This window comes from Toxorhynchites rutilus, chromosome 3 (assembly GCF_029784135.1).
Source record: "Toxorhynchites rutilus septentrionalis strain SRP chromosome 3, ASM2978413v1, whole genome shotgun sequence".
NCBI lineage: Eukaryota > Metazoa > Arthropoda > Insecta > Diptera > Culicidae > Toxorhynchites > Toxorhynchites rutilus.
The window spans coordinates 126,657,498-126,670,517 of NC_073746.1; the positions used below are offsets into that span (position 1 = coordinate 126,657,498).

A 13,020-nucleotide genomic window follows, 5' to 3' on the forward strand; every position below is an offset into this window, starting at 1 on the left:
ACACGCATTTCGGACGTTTTTTGGAGCTCCGTAAAAATAAAACAAAAAATATTTTTAGTATCCATTATATCATTATTTGTTCATCTATCTTTAATAACAAAATAGAAATTGAACGGAGAAACAATTTTTATAAATAGAATAGTTAAGACCTGATGAAGTGAGAGGATTCACAAAATAGTTATGCAATGGTATACTCGATTCCAACCCGTCTGGTTATCTGAAACGAAAAAATCGAACAGATTTTGAATCAGTCGCTATGCACTTTTGCCGCTATCGCATGAACTTCAAAACATCGTTTTTGACAAAATGGCGGCCGTTTGGAAAACAAAATGCGGTTTAGAACGTTTTTTTCTTACGTTTCTCGATTTTTTAAAAATAGTAAAACTTAAAAAAAGTCATTTTTTAGAGGTTCATAGCGATAGCGAGATGCCTGCAGATTGTATCCATTTAGATTCGACATGACTCGGTTCAGTAGAACTTGAGATATCGTGTACGCCAGTTTGAAAAAAAATAGTTTCGATAAAAAAACCTATTTGAAGTTCATTGTCATGGTCGTAACAGATTAGATACCGCATCACAAAAATGGCTCTAACTCGGTATATAATAGGATTTTCGAAAAATACTTTCTAGGGTATATTCTTGAATGCCTAAACTACAGAAATATGAAGGAAAAACTATTTTGATTTTTTTCAAATTTCTAGACTAGAATACTGCCTTAAATAATGAATGTATTTGCACCCATAACGTTTCACTGTAATCTGAATTGGTGCTGCCAGCTCCTAAGTAAAATAAAAATAAAATTGAAACAAAATTCAATAAAAATCAATAAAAATCAATTCTATTCGCTGATGATGCACAGATTTACATGTATTCGCCTGAATTTGAAGTGAATGAAATTGCAAATTTGTTGGTAGTAGCGTAACCTTTTGTTAATATGTATTGATAAAACCAATGTATAAAGTAATGTATATCACAGGATCTCGAACAGCGCCAGAAAAAGCCAATTATATTGCTTGTAATGAACTAACTGAATTTGTTGAAAAAGTGATAAAGGATCTATGAAAACAAACTTGCACTATGGCCATATGACCATGGCCATTACATTCCAATTTTTTCAATATGCGCACTGGCGGATTCGCACAGGTAAAAGATCAGAAGCGGCTTTCAATTAACTTATCGCTGTGTTTCGCTGGAAAAAATGAAACGAGGTGAAACATGTGGGTGGGTTATAACGTTTTCATCAAAGAAAATGGACCCATGAGTCAGCAGAAAAAATTGACAGCTCTATCAGTCGAACTCTAACCGTGATGGCGAAAACAGTGATGTTACTCCGTTCAGAAGTGTGCGCGGTTAAAGAGCGGTACCCCGCTGCGTCGAATACGGACATCGTGCGGCATTTTGTGGACGTCGGATATGCCAGTTCTTCGTCACCGAACTAACCGTGAACGGGGAAATTCATAGAACGAAGTGCCTGCCGGAAGTTGCCTCGTTCATCAAAAAATACCACAAAGGCGAAGACGCAGTGTTCTGGCGTTTTGGCCGGTTCTGGCGTCGGCCCACTACTCGAAGCGATCGTTGGAGGAGATGGAGAGGCTGAATATCGATGTGATACCCAAGTCGGCGCACACGCCCAACGTCCCCCAGCTGCGTTCCATCGAGAATTTCTGGGCAAACCTGAAACGTAAGACCTACTCCAACAATTTTGTTGCGAAAACTGAGAAGGAATGGATAAATAGAACGGAGAAAGAACTCAAAAACATGCCTACACGCATGTTCTCGTCCACCATGGTCAATGTTCCGGTTCACTGCCGTAAGGCCGCTCACAAGGGCGTAAAAATTTCTTGCAAGTAAGCTAATATAATTACCTTCTATGGGAAATTTATCAAACTCAATTATCTGTCCTAGTTTCTTTTATCATAAAGGGTGTGTCACATCAAATTGCATCACGGAAAAAACGCTGTAGAAATTTAATTTTTAGGATTTATATCTTCAGCTTTCGCTTATAATCAGATAAGAGTGTATAGATCACGTTGGCCATGCTTCACTGTCAATTTTTCGTAAATTTGGAAAAATGTCGTCGAACGAAAAAGAGCGTCGTGAATTAATCCTGCGCACTCATTTCGAGAATCCGGAGTTGTCACATCGGGACATCGGTAAGATGCTGGGAATCGTCCAATCCACGGCCAGCAGAGTACTAAAACGATACTTCGAGAACCTAACCATCGACCGGAAGGTGAAGAACGGCAAAAATGGATGCTCCGTCAGTGAAAAAGATCACAAGCGCGTAGTTAAGCAGTTTAGACGTGATCCGAGAAGTTCGGTCCGGGATGTCGCCAATAAGCTGAATTTGTCAAGTTCATTCGTCCAGCGGACCAAGCAGCGGGAGGGCCTGCGTACATACAAGGTTCAGAAGGCGACGAAAGGCAAAACATGGTGGGGAAGACGCGAGCCCGGAAGCTGTACACCGAAATGCTGACGAAGCCGCGTTGCCTGGTAATGGACGACGAAACCTACGTCAAAGCGGACTTTCGTCAGCTGCCGGGCCTGTTGTTCTTCTCCGCAGAGGACAAATTCAGCGTTCCGGAGGAGATTCGCAAGCAGAAACTATCCAAGTTTGCCAAAAAGTACATGGTGTGGCAAGCGATCTGCTCTTGCGGAAAGCGGAGCGCCCCCTTCGTGATGACCGGCACGGTAAACGGGCAGGTTTACCTTAAGGAGTGCCTACAGAAGCGCTTACTACCACTATTGAAGCAGCACGAGGGCCCGACCATCTTCTGGCCGGATCTCGCTTCGTGCCACTATCCAAAGGACGTGTTGGAGTGGTACGAAGCCAACGGGGTCACCTTCGTGCCAAAGGAAATGAACCCGCCCAACGCACCGGAGCTTCGCCCAATAGAGAAATATTGGGCGATTATGAAGCAGGCCCTCCGGAAGAACCCAAAAGTTGTCAAATCGGAGGCGGACTTCAAGAGAAAATGGATTTCTGTTAAAAAAAAACTACAACCTGACGTTGTACAGAACCTTATGGACGGGGTAAAGAGGAAGGTGCGAGCATACGGGCTTGGGCTCGAAGTATGAATAAAAAGAAAATGCCAAAAGTTGTTTAATAGTTTTTATTTTACTGTCTAAAATTTTCAAAAGGATCGGTCTACTGGGCGAATTTCTACAGCGTTTTTTCCGTGATGCAATTTGATGTGACACACCCTTTAATCCAAAAAAGTCCATTTTTTAATGCAAATGTTAGGGTGGGTTTAGACTAGTGATATATTCATGTGAAGAAATATGATGAGATTTATAGAAATCGCATCAACCGTTTACACTAGCGTGAACTTCTATAATGAATATATTCATATTTTCGGTGAATTTATTCACTTGAAGTAGAACTGCATCCAACTTTAGTAATTTCTCACCAGTGAGAAATTCACAAGCGTTTACATATGCTGAATTTATTGAAGTTATATATACCTCGAATAAGTGTATCATATTTATTCTCACCCGTTTACACCTTTTTTCACGTGAATAAATCCATCTATAGCTTTATTGTAATGTTCAGTCACGAAACTTTCAAAATCAAAAATTCCAATGTTATGAATATAGAACCATATGGAAAAAATGGGTGGGTTATATCTATGATATAACCGCAAGGTTGACGTGGGACTACCTTAGCTTATCAATCATTTGTTTGTGTTGATTAAATTTTTGATGGATTGAAACAATTCCCGAATTCAATTGAATTCAATATATTTGATTTGTATATAAAAAGATTGTGAAATGTCATGTAAGGTCAATTCATGCATTGTGATAGTAAATTTAATGACAGTCCTTTTACGGTTGGTATGGTGCTTAGAACAAAATTTGTGAACGGAAGAATTTTCAAACGATTATTTTATTTTACATTTGCTTCTGAAGTTTGCATCTCTCAAGTGTACGTACTTATCGAACCGCGAATTCGCTTGATTATATGAACTTCAGGCACTCAGTTCCGATTTTGACATGTATGTCGAACGCATATTGTTTAATGAATAGGCGTTATCGCAGCAAATGGTTAACTTTTTGCTTCTACTTTTTATACTATAAAGGATTTAAACTTGAAAGTTCATTCGTCTCTAGTGTCTGCACGATTTTCCCAGGTTCCTAAGTTTAGGAGACCGTGTTAAAGAAACATATTCTAGTTTGCACAAAGGCAAGCGAGTACAAAAGTACTCGAAGCTTGCATTTATTTGCAGAGCCGATCTTCCCAGACATTTTGGTTTTGAAGTCTGTGTCAAGCAAACACATTTCAGTCGGAACAAAAATGCCACTGACTTGCATGAATTTACAATGCCAATTTCCTCAGACACCTTGGTTCTGAAGTCTGTGTTGGGGAAACACATTTCAGTCGGAACAAAAATTCCCCCGACTTTCATGTATTTGCAATGTTGATTTCCCCACGCTACATGGATTTGTACTCTGTGTTAGGGAAACACATTTCAGTCGGACCAAAAATGCCCCCGACTTACATGTATTTGGAGTGCCAATTTCCCCACGCTCCTAGGATTTGTGTTAGGGAAACACATTTCAGTCGGAAAAAATACCCCCGACTTTCATGTACTTGCAATGCTGATTTACCCAAGGCTGCTTGGGTTTGATGGCTGTGTTAGGGAAATCGTAGATCGGGCCAATCAAAATGAGGCAGTTATGCCGTTTAGATAACGCTTAACATTTTACAGTTACTCAATTGTTTATCTAATGAAAAATAACATTTTATTAATTGCGATAGAAGCGTAGAAATATTCCCTATCAATTGATGCAAACATCTTTCCGATCCAGTAAGAAATGTTCGAGTTATAAGCATTCGGAATCTTTCATTCTTTCCTGCATGTTCTGTGTTTAGGTTTTCATTTTACCCCCCATATACTCCGGTTAGACGTAGTCCCACGTCAAAACTCTCACTCCTTTAAAAAATTAACGTTAATTTCACATGAATTCTTTGGTTCTCAATTGGTTCAAATAACACATTCGAGGTGGTATTGACCAAGCTGCGCCATGTTGTAGTGTGTATCTCGTTCCACGCAAAGCATACTGCTCGTTTAAGCTCTTTAAATCACTCATACTGCTTGTATGCTGCATCTACTATTCATACGATCACTCCTCATGAGTTCTTGATAGGGTTTTGGTCTGGTAAACAAGCTGACCAGTCCAGAATCTGAAGCCTTTATTCATCAAACCATGTCATGATTTTCCGGATTTTATGAATTGATGCCAAATTACCCAATTATCCCGATATACACTATATACTTCAATTCAACCGACTTCTTACATATCTCTGGAAACTCAGAGAAAATGAGTGGTTCTAAAGTTGTGAAACGCAGTATAAACACACCTAAAATAGGAAAAATAGATTTTCCCAGCTTTTTCCAGTATTTTTTTCAAACTTTTCCGGCTATTACAAAAATTTGGTTAGCATGTCTGGCAGTCCTGCCCCGTTATGAACTATTTGGACTATTTGGTCAGCCTACGTATAGGAAAATGGGAAATTTTAATGTATAGATTATCAAACGATAAAATTCGTTTCAATTGGTGTGTAAATCATCAAAATCCTTCCACAACAAAATAGCTTGATGTTAGAACAATTCCATGAAAACAGGATATGTTCACTGATTTGACACCCTTAAAGATAGGTACAGTGCTACTATCAAAAACACATAAACAAATTGAAATTTGATTCAGCGATAGAATGCCCAGCATCTGTCTCCACAAATCCTCTACGATTTACCTCATTCTGCTAGCGCTATCTCGATGTCGGATCGCAAGTTGAATCGTTGACTGCTTCTGGAATTAGACGAGCTTAAAGATTCAATTTTTTTTATTAATCCGTTTATTTTTACAGGCTCAGTTACATAAGTTTAAAGGAGCCAAACTTTTAACTATATTTCAACTAGCATAAATTAACATGTTGTTTCCTTAATTCTATGGTTAATGAAATAGGAAATCGATTAGTCGCGGTCGACTCGAGTTTAGAAGGGTGACACATTTTCATTAGGAAAAGGATGGGATGTAAGGAGAAGTGTGTTCACACTCGCACTCACATTCACATTCACATTCTCATTCACACTGACACTTCACACTCAATTCTTTAAACTATCCTTACATCTAATATGTATTTACAATTTAAGTTATTCTAATGTTAGTAGGAAGGGAACCGATAGCTCGCGAAAGACGAGACGAAAAGGAGGGGAAAAGGATGTATAAATAATCACACTCGAAGATCGATAGCTTTAAGAAAAACATATATTTGGGACATGTAATCAAGGTCTAACCGAGCCAACACATCTCTCACCGGCACATTGGGCTGCTTTCCTCCAGCCCGAAGGGAGTTTTCTAAATTCGATCTGGCGACAAGATACAACTCTCACGACCAAACAACGTGTTCGATGTCGTGGTAACCATGGCCACAACCGCAGAGATTGCTGTCGGCAAGTTCGAAACGAAAAAGCAGCGAGTCTAACGAACAGTAATTGCACAGAAGGGAGAAGGTGCGAATAAAGGCGAGTAAAGCGTCTGGATAAAGCAATCAAAATTTCTCGTATTCTCTCAAGGAAGTACGGCGAGTGCTTTTCCGGCCACACTGAAAGGATAGCTTCGACAGAGCTAAGACCATCCGTTACAATGTAATAGTGTTCAACAGGTCGTGAGGCGACGCTGCCAGCGCCCAGTGTATTGCTGCCAATTCAGCAATATACACTGAGCAAGGATACTGAAGACTGTGTGAGGTGCTAAAAAATTCGTTAAACACTCCAAATCCTGTGGACTCATTCATAGAGGACCCTTCAGTAAAGTACATATTATCACAATTGACACGCCCATATTTTGTTTCGAAGATCGTAGGAACGATCCCCGATCGATGATAATCTGGAATTCCATGGATATCTTGCTTCATGGACAGATCAAAATGCACAGAGGAATTGATGTAGTCAGGAAAACAAACACGGTTGGGTATATACGAAGAAGGAACAACCTGCATGGAGATGAATTCATGATACGTACTCATGAATCTGGAGCGAAAATTAAGCTCTATAAGCTGTTCAAAATTTCCGATCACCAATGGATTCATAACCTTACACCGGATGAAGAACCGAAGAGATAATAAATTGAAGCGATCTTTTAGTAGGAATATGCCTGCCAAAACCTCGAGACTCATGGTATGCGTTGAGGGCATACATCCCAACGCAATACGGAGACAAAGATACTGAATTCGCTCGAGTTTAATGAGGTGTGTTTTGGCAGCTGATTGAAAACAGAAACTGCCATACTCCATCACTGAGAGAATAGTTGTTCGATACAACATTATAAGATCTTCGGGATGGGCTCCCCACCATGTGCCGGTAATTGTACGGAGAAAGTTTATTCTTTGTTGACATTTTTTACTCAGATACCTAATATGGGCTCCCCAAGTACATTTGGAGTCGAACCAGACCCCAAGATACTTGAATGACATAGCATGAGTGATTTGTTTACCCAAAAGTTGAAGCTTTGGTTTTGCTGGTCTATGATTCCTAGAAAAAACCACCATCTCTGTTTTCTCCGTGGAGAATTCGATCCCTAGCCCAATGGCCCAGGTTGAAAAATTGTTCAAAGTATCTTGTAAGGGTTCTTGCAGGTCGGATTCGTTTGATCCTACGACAGACATCACTCCATCATCTGCAAGTTGTCTTAGGCTGCAATTTTGTGTGAGGCAATTTTCGATGTCGCTTACATAGAAGTTGTACAAAAGGGGGCTTAAACATGAGCCCTGGGGGAGGCCCATGTAAGAGAACCGACTTACTGCCGAATCTCCGTGAGAAAAGTTCAAATGTTTCTCACAAAGCAAGTTATATAACATATTATTCAATAGAGGCGGCAGACCCCGAGAGTGTAATTTGTCCGACAAAACCTCTATTGAAACAGAATCAAAGGCCCCCTTAATGTCCAAGAATACTGAAGCCATTTGTTTTTTTTTTCGGCGTAAGCCATTTGAATTTCTGAAGAAAGCAACGCAAGACAATCATTCGGTCCCTTGCCCCTGCGGAACCCATATTGTGTATGTGAGAGTAGGCCATTCGTTTCAACCCATCGATCAAGGCGAAACAAGATCATTTTCTCCAACAATTTCCATATACAAGACAGCATTGCTATTGAGCGGTACGAATTGAAGTCGGACGCGGGTTTTCCGGGTTTTTGAATAGCTATAACTCGTACTTGTCTCCAATCATCTGGAACAATATTATGCTCCAGAAACCGATTGAATAAATTCAACAAGCGATGTTTCGCCACATCAGGGAGGTTTTTCAGCAAGTTGAACTTAATTCTATCCGATCCCGGAGCAGAATTGTTACATGAAAGCAGAGCAAGAGAGAATTCTACCATCGAAAACTCGGAATCAAGATCGCACCTATCTTGTGGTATATCTCGAACAATTTTTTGCACAGGAGCGGAATCAGGACAAACCTTTCGTGCAAAATTAAAAATCCATCGATGTGAATATTCTTCGCTTTCATTCGTTGAAGAGCGATTTCTCATGTTTCGAGCCACTTTCCATAATTTTTTCATTGACATTTCTCGTGACAAACCTCCCACGAAATTTCGCCAATAAGCACGTTTTTTCCCTTTGATTAAGTTTTTAAATTGATCTTCAAGGGCTAAATACGTCTGAAAATTTTCAGGGGTTCCACGTTTCCGAAAAGCTTTAAATGCATTCGATTTTTCTACATAAAGCTTGGAACACTGGCTATCCCACCATAGATTGGGAGACCTTCGACGAATAGTGGAACCTGGGATGGGTTTCGTTAGAGCGCGAACCGTGCCGTCATAGATCAAACGAGAAAAGAAGTTATACTCCTCCAATGGAGGTAAACCATCTCTGGAATTGATGGCTAGAGTAATCGCGTCCGCATATTTTTTCCAGTCAATGTGTCTTGTGAGGTCATATGCCATGTTTATAGATTCAGAAGAATTCGACCCAATGGTGATGGAAATTTTGATTGGCAAGTGATCACTACCGTTGGGGTCCTGGATTACATTCCACTTGCAATTTAACGATAGTGAATTCGAGCAAAGCGAGAGGTCAAGAGCACTTGGGTTAGCAGGAGGTTTAGGTACACGTGTTGTTTCCCCAGTGTTCAAAACGGTCATATTGAAGCTGTTACAAAGGTCATATATCAACAATGAACGATTGTCGTCGTACTGTTCCCCCCAGGCAGTTCCGTGAGAGTTGAAATCTCCCAAGATCAATCGTGGCTCAGGAAGGAGTGAGCACATGTCATCAAGTTGTTTGCGGCTAACCGCAGCTCTCGGAGGCCAATACAAGCTGACAATACAGAGGTCTTTGCCTCTGATGTTTGCATGACAAGCAACAGCTTCGATCCCTCCAATAGGTGGAAGGTCTATTCTAAAAAATGAGTGGCACTTATTGATCCCCAAAAGCACCCCTCCGTATCTGTCATCGCGGTCCAAGCGTATAATATTAAAATCGTGGAAAGAGATATCATCTCGCGAAGAAAGCCAAGTTTCGGACAGAGCAAAAACATCACAATTGAATTTATGAATTAAAAATTTGAATGTATCCAATTTAGGGATAAGACTACGACAATTCCACTGTAAAACAGTGATATCTCCGACCTCTCTATTTGAATTAGACATCAAGAGAGATAATCATTGCAAGGAGGGGCCATGTTTGCATCAATTGTTGCAAAATTGTCTTTAATACTGGAAGCATTGAAATGACAATGGTTCTGATGAAGTCGGAAACATTGAAACACTTGAAGATTTGATCCAAAAGGTCAGACAACTTTATAAATCCCGATTGGGAAGTTGAGCTGGACGGAAAAATATGGACAGTTGGGGTTATTGATGTCCTCTCGAGTGCTGGGTCGTTCGAAGGTGAACTATTCCCACGGAGGCCAGGAGGAACCTGATTTTGCTTGTCCGCTGCACTCGATTTTTTAAGCAAGCTAACAGGGGATATCACCGGAGGGACTTTAGATTGAATTTTGGGAGTGATCACATTTTTGCGCCTGGGATTCTCTTGGGAAACAAACGATGTGCCCCCGTGAGCTGTGTCCGCTTCCATTTCGTCAACTGGCAACGTGGAAAAGATATTGTTTGAAGAGATTGGATGTTGCTGTTGTTGGGCCTGTGGAGAAGCGCCCTTTAAAATTTCCGCAAAAGTGCGTTTCGAGTGTTCCTTTAAAGAGCGCTTCTGTTTCTCCCAGCGACTCTTGTAAGTTTCACAAGCTGAGAGCTCATGTGGGGTCCCCCCGCAATATGGACACTTATGCTCAGTCGCAGGATTTGCCCACATGTTGCTCTCCGCAAGTGGCACAGCGCTCCTTGTTGGCACAGTAATCTGCTGTGTGGCCAACTGGCTTGCATTTGTTGCAAGTCATGGGCTTTAGCACGAAGAGACGCAGCGGAAGCCTCAATTTGTCCACCATAACGTAGTCTGGGAGGGCGGAACCAGCAAAAGTTACTCGAAAAGAGTCGGACGGCTTGAATTTTGTTTTTCCCTCTTCCTGGGACACTTTTCCTAATTGATGGCAGTCCAAAATTTTAACTTTCGTCAAAGGGAGCTTCTTAAATCTGCCATCTCCCTCTTTTATTAATGCGCTCGTCAGACCCGTTTCTGTAATCACCCCCGAAATTTCTACGTTATGGCAGGGCACATAGGCGCGATATTCTAGTACGAACCTATTGTCGACAACAATCTCGTTAGCTTGCTTCCGATCAACCACGACAACACGCAGTTTGTTCGGTCTAACCTTTCTAATTTCGACCACGAAGGAATAATTTGAATGACGTTGAGCGATTTCCCGTTGGGTTTGGGCCGGAAGAAAACAACCCATGGGCCAGATCCAGGTGCATCTTCTGGATAGACCTTGACACGAGGAGAGGAAACAACTGAGGGCGAGGACGAGGTCGATGGTTGAGCGGGAGCGGGATCAGAAGGGCTGGGTGGCAAGTACGGGAGTTGATCGGAAGCGTGAGCGGGAGATTGAGGGGGTGAAGAGGAAAGGTTCTCAAATTTTCTTGAGGGGGGCTTGTTAAGGTGGTATCTCACGTCAGATACAAATCTTCCGAATGTTTTACCACTTAGGATATCCATCTCAAAAATACTGTGCCCGGATCAAAAATGCAATGTAACATCATTTCATTGGAGATTGAACTCAACCGTATGGAACTACAACAGCTTCTTGTGTATATTGACTAATGAGACACCCTTAATGCAGAGCTCATGTTTCGTCTCCATTATGACGTCAACTAGAATTCATTCTCTAAGTAGTCATTTCTCAATTTCTAAAACAAATATTATCAATCAAAATCAATTCGAAAAATTCCAATTTCAATTAAAAATGAAACTAGCAACTCAACTATCAATGCTTTACATCCTAGAGACGTATCATTGAAAACGGTTTCCAATTTCAATTTTACTACTATTATTTACTTTTACTTCAATACGTTCCTCGAATAATCAAACATTGCCGTAATACAGATATGAAATGCTAATTTGTTCATTCGCCGCTCCATAACTAATGCTATATTCTTTTGAAGAAACATAGCTGCGGGCGGTCAACCCCCAACTTAAAATTCTTTACAAAACAACACAATGGTAATTTGCACAGAAACAACAGCTAACGAAGGTTCTGTTTGTGAAATTTCTACTATCGAAACTCCGACGAAACCCAGAAATAGAACATAAATAACACTTTAGACCCTTGTATCCCTTTCTTTCGTCGCAGACATGTTAAACTTTCCTGGCTTATGGCGGTTAATGGAGAAAAAGTAAACCGAAAGGCCTGTGGTTGCTCAAAAGTTTTGAGCCTTTCATGCAGAGTTTCAACGGACGCTCTCTCGATTCGCTGCGGGTTGCCACCATCTTGCGGAGTGCGTGCTGATGATATACAAACCGGTGATAACAAGCAATTTGTTACTTCCTGTTTGGATTCCGTCTTATTTCCGATCATCCAACACTCGCTTTAAGGGTTCGAATATTTACCGCTGGGCTTCCAACGCAAATCAACTTCAGTATTGTGCCAGCGGTGTCGACTTTCTTGATATAAATGGGCAAGGCTAAAGATTTCTTCTGTCGAAGTCCGCTTCCTTCCTGGAATTGTAAACCAGCCGCCTGATGCCCACCAGGGGGAAATGAAGTGCGAAGAATGATTATTCATCCGCCGCCAGCCATGGTGATTTTTCACCATCAACTGCCACCGGTGAGGAAGATGGAAGTTTATGTTGTTTTGCGTTTATCTTCTCTCCCGGGACACATGATAATTGAGGAAAACTGTTGCCTAGAAATCAATGAGGCTGAAACATCCGACAGTCTGATGCAGTTATCTTTGCAAATCCTCCATGGATTCGAACAAAAAGCAATATTCCGTTGTTTAATTATCCAACCCACGCATTCCATCCCCGAACAAGAAAAAGCATTTAATTTTAAATGTTTCAAAATTCTATAAATAACACAGCACCATTTAACAATGATTATACTCCAGTACTCATCACCCCTCAGAACGAGCAGACAAGATAATCGCACAAATTGCTCACACAGAATATCTGACAGCGCTTGAGCACCGAGTGGAATAAAATTCCTAGATTCACGTTCGATGGGAGGTAAGGCGACTGGATATGGGATGAAAAAAACGTACACATCTTCTCGAAACGTTCTAATATACGACATCTACAGCACTGGACATTACCATAAATTTCGACAGTAGCCTAAAATCCTCAACAACAATATGGCCGCAATAAAATATATTGTCACAGTTTCACCTCGACCGAACGGAGCAGACGGATATCAACTTCCATTTTGTAATTCGAGTCAACCCGTTCTAAGCAGGGTAACTTCAAAGAAAATCTCGCTGGTTTCATACTACGAGTTCGTGGCGGCAGTTACTGGTCAGGGCCTGGGACTGTTTTTTTTTCTTGAAAGTTGTGTCAAAGTTTCGCTTCTAAGAAAGTAATTTGCTTCCTGTTTGAGCCCGGAAAATTTGATGAGAAGGAAAA

The 13,020-nt window shown here is 41.0% G+C and overlaps 1 protein-coding gene across 7 annotated transcripts in view; it reads right to left on the reverse strand.

Moving 5' to 3' along the window:
• LOC129774820 (uncharacterized) overlaps positions 1-13,020 on the reverse strand; it is a 676,155-nt gene that overhangs the window by 619,486 nt on the left and 43,649 nt on the right. The window lies entirely within an intron of this gene.